A 4,954-nucleotide genomic window follows, 5' to 3' on the forward strand; every position below is an offset into this window, starting at 1 on the left:
GCAAGAGTGTGTGAGCTTAAAAGAGGGTAAAAGCCAAAACTAGTGTACAAGCACGAGTGTCGAGACCTTGTTTGAGTGAAACACGTGAGGGAGTGAATATTGTGAGGGTTTATTTTATTTTTGCAGTATTTTACTAACATGGTAGATTCTAGAATAAGAAGAGGAAATCCACCCTTGAGGATCAATGAGGAGGAATCCATAGCATTCCATGGCAATGCTCGAGCTACCGGGAGTGGAGACCAAGTGAACATGAGAGCTGATTTGGAGTCAATACAGCGGGTTAGTGCTCAAGTTGAGCATGTGAATCAAAGGATGGGAAGGCTAGAAGTTTCCCAAGAAATGCCGAACACAAGAAATAGGCAAGAATTCCATGGAGGACGAGGTCGAGGACGAGGAGGTCGTGAGAGACCGAGAGAGGAATTTGAGGAAGAGAATTTCGGTGGAGACTTTGGGAAAGGCATGGACGAAACCTTTGCTGTCCAAGAGAAAGCTGGCCATGGAAGATATAGGAGGGAAGAAACAGATGACAACCTTAGCAATATCAAGATCAACATCCCACCATTCATGGGAAAAAGTGACCCCGAAGCATATTTGGAGTGGGAAGAAAAGATGGAGATGATATTTGACCGCCATAATTATTCGAAGGCTAAGAAGGTGAAATTGGCAGCAATGGAGTTTGGACATTATGCACTCCAATGGTGGACCAATGAGCAAAACACCCGAAGGAGAGTTGGTGATGACTTGATTACTACATGGCGACAAATGAAAGGAGCCATGAGGAAGCGATTCGTACCATCACACTATCATAGGTTGCTGCATCAAAGACTTCAATCTTTATCTCAAGGACATGGATCCGTGGAGGATTATTACAAGGAGATGGAGATGCTTATGATGAGATTGAACTTGAATGAAGATATGGAAGCAACCATGGCAAGGTTTCTTGGTGGTTTGAATCGTGAAATAGCCAATCAACTAGAATTGCAACAATATGTGGAATTGAAGGAGATGTTGCATGTGGCTATTAAATTAGAGCATCAATTCAAGAGGAAGGGTGTAAGATCATGGTTTGGAGGTGTTTCCAACAGTGGAAGGTCCAATTCAAGTGGCTGGAGGAACAATCCCATCTATGAAAGCAAGCCAAAGCCGAAAGTCGAAGAAGAACGTTCAAACTGGCCAAGGAAGGAGACTAGAACCAAATCTGTCCCAGCACCAAAGAATGAGGTAAAATTAGATCCTAAACCTTCTATAACTCATGAATTTGTGTGTTTTAAGTGCCAGGGAGGAGGACACATTGCTAGCCAATGCCCGAATAGAAGAATCCTGGTGTTAAAGGGCAATGACGAGCTAGAATTGGAAAGTGAAGAAAGTGAGGGGGAAGCCAAGCAAGAGGAGGACTTGGAGGATGAACCCGAAACCTTGCAAGCATCCAATGCTGAATTAAACTTGCTTTCTAGGAGAGTACTTGCTGCATACAAAGATGAGGATGAAATTCAAAGAGAGAACATCTTCCACACCCGATGTGAAACTCAAGGTAAGATTTGTAGTATGATTATTGACAGTAGAAGTTGTACAAATGTAATTAGTAATCTTGTAGTTGATAAATTAGGCTTAATAACTATTAAACATCCAGAGCCTTATAGATTACAATGGCTTAATGATAGTGGTGAGATGAAAGTAAACAAACAAGCCAAAGTAAAATTTAATATAGGTAGATATGAGGATGTAGTTTTATGTGATATTGTACCCATGATTGCTGGACATATACTATTAGGTAGACCATGGCAATTTGATAAAGATGCTACTCATTTTGGTCGAGAAAATAGTATTGTTTTCAAGTTTAAAGGGAAGAAGGTCAAACTGGAACCATTATCTCCTAAAGAGGTTTACAAAGACCAATTACAAATGCAACAAAGGAGAGAAGCCGAAAAGCTCAAGGAAAAAGCAAGTATGGCACCAACGGCTTCGCCATCCTTTCAAGAAGGTAAGAATGAGGTTGCTGATCAAGGTAAGGTTTATAAGACTCATATTGAGTGGAAAGATCAAGGAAAAATTGAAAGAGAGGGGAAAGAAAGTGGCAAACCCGAGAGCTTGGAGAAGGAAGGGAAATCCAAAGGTTTGCGCCAATCCGAGAGAGAAAAAGAAAAAGAAAGAAAAGAAAGGTCAAGTAGCAACTTTTATTTGAGTTTAGGGGATATTAATAAGGTTATTGAGTGTAAGAAACCTTTGCTGGTCATGATTTATAAAGAAAATTATTTTAATGATCAAACTAACTTTGAAGAACTTGAATTGCCAAGTTCAATGATTTCTCTTTTGAAGGAAATTGGAGATGTCTTCCCAAATGAAATTCCAAGTGGACTACCATCCAATCAAGAGGGAAAAGGTGAGCTTGCTGTCCAAGGTAAGGTTTCTAATACTCAGGTTGTGTGGAAAAATTTTAATAAAACCAAGAGTGAGAAATTTGGTGCAAAAGCCGAGAGTGAGGAAGGTGAGATGGCCGTGAGTGAGAAAGAAAAAGGAAGACAAGAAAGGAAAAATATAAATTTTTATCTTAGCTTTGGTGATGTTAATAAAGTAATTATGAATAAGAAATCATAGCTGACCATGACTTTTAAGGACACTTATTTAAAGATGTCTTTATTGAATAGAACTTTATCTGCATTGTTGAGAGCTTTACTTAGTGGCAATTTGAAAATTTGGGAAATATTGTTTGCTAACTTTAAAAAGTGTAATTTTTACCATAATGAGCATGTATTTCTAGATTTTGTTGTAATAGTGTTTGACCCAGGAGAATTGGTTTTGTTGCACTTACAAAAGGAAAGGTTTCCTAATCAAAGAAAGTCAAAGCTCATGCCGCCTATGGATGGACCTTTTCAAGTTTTGGAGCCGAATAACAAGAATGCCTACAAGCTTGATTTACCGGGTGAGTATAACATGAGTGCTGCATTTAATGTTGCTGATTTAACTCCTTTTGCTGCAGGTGATGATCTTGATTTGAGGACAAATCCTTTTCAAGAGGAGGGGAATGATGTGATTCCGCCCGAGCCCCCTCCACCGATAACTCGCTGGGGTGCTGACTCGACACGGATGAAGACTAGGCCAATCACAAGAGCTCAAATTAAGAGATTTAAGGGAAACCTGGGAGTATTTATACAGGGGGTAATCAATCTCAACAGAGCTTGTCCATACTTGAAGATACAAAGCCTATTCCAAGTATCCAAGTGGTGGAAGCCGATATGGACCCGGGTGACGGTTTTGGTACATTTTTGGAGTCCGAGAAGCATGAAATGGTTCCAATGCTTTATGGGTTCAATACATATGCCTAAGAGGTCATGGAATCAAGTTAAAGCAGCCTCAAATGCAATCAAAAAGGGCTTGTACGGACAGCTTCAACAATTTGGCCGAATTTGCTGTATTGCTCGCTGGCTTTACTGTATTTTACTGTATTAGCCTTTTCTTATTTTTTCAAGCATGGGCAACGTGTGGTTCTTCATATTCAGTATATTTGGCATCCTACAAAGCATCTAGAAGCTGATTTGGAGCTCAATTTGGTCAAAGATTGGTCAAAGTCAACTTAGTCAAAAAGCTAGTATTATAGTTTCCTAATTTGATTCTACTTTTTGTTTTAGGAAATTACCATTACTTTTTAGTTTTTATTTATTTATTTTCTGGAAAAATAAGTTTAGGAAATTTATTATTTTATTATTTTCATTGTAAATTAATTAATTCCTAAACCCCAAAATAAAGGAATTAATTAATCCAAATTAGATTAGGAAAGGAGTGAGAATTTCGGCCTCCATAAAACTCTTTATTGTGTGGCCTGTTTTACCTAGGGTTTTTAGGGTTTACTTTGTTTCTTTCAAAGCCTATTTAAAGGCTTATTTTTCAATATGAATACAACTTTGATTTGATTAAGAAAATACATGTGAGATTAATTATCTCTTTGTTCTTTGAGAACACCTAAAACACCATTAGAGAATTGGTTGTTTTAGCTTGACTTATCAATAGGTTTTCCATCCCCTATTGTGGCGTCTACATTATACCAAGGTTTCTAACCACAGGTTGGTTAGGGGTTGAGGTCCATTCCATTATAACTTGAACTTAATTAAAGATCCGGGCTAATATAATACGGGTTTAGGAGCAGGTCGTCCTAGGTTCGTATCACGTTGTATGAGAGACAATGTTGGACTCCATTATGTTTGAATGAGATAGGTGAAAAGAAACTTCTAGACCCTCAGATTGTTTAGGCGATAATGGATAAGGTCAATATGATACGAGCCAAGTTGAAAGTAGCACAAGACAGGCAAAAAAGCTATGCGGATGTGCATAGGAAGGATCTCAAGTTTGAGGTTAGCGATCGAGTATTCTTAAGGCTCTATCCTTGGAAAGGTGTAGTACATTTTGGACAACGAGGGAAGTTAAGTCCTCACTACATTGGACCGTATGAGATAGTAGAGAGGATAGGTCTAGTGGCTTACAGGGTTGACTTGTCGGAGGAGCTTTCTCGAGTCCACGATGTTTTTCACATTCCATGCTCCGCAAGTATATCTCAGACCCATCACATGTGTTGGAGACACGGGAGATTGAATTTAGGGATGACTTGTCTTATGAGGAGCAGCCAGTGCAGATTTTGGGAAGGGAAGAGAAAAGGCTTCGCAACAAGACTATAGCTTTGGTGAAGGTTCTTTGGAGAAACCAAACTGTCGAGGAGGCGACTTGGGAGCGAGAGGATCAAATGTGAAGTCAGTGTCCTTACCTCTTCCAAAACTAAGTTATGAATTTCGTGGACGAAATTTCTTTAAGAGGGTAAAGTTGTAACACCCCACACCAAAAAAAAAAAAAAACATGATTAAACAAGTTTGACCAAATTGACTAAATTTGACCAAATGAATAATATATGGGTACAAGTTGACTTTTTCAATACCCAATAGTTTTGGTTTGACTGAGGTACCATTGT

The sequence above is a fragment of the Ziziphus jujuba genome, chromosome 10, assembly GCF_031755915.1.
Source record: "Ziziphus jujuba cultivar Dongzao chromosome 10, ASM3175591v1".
Classification (NCBI taxonomy): Eukaryota; Viridiplantae; Streptophyta; class Magnoliopsida; order Rosales; family Rhamnaceae; genus Ziziphus; species Ziziphus jujuba.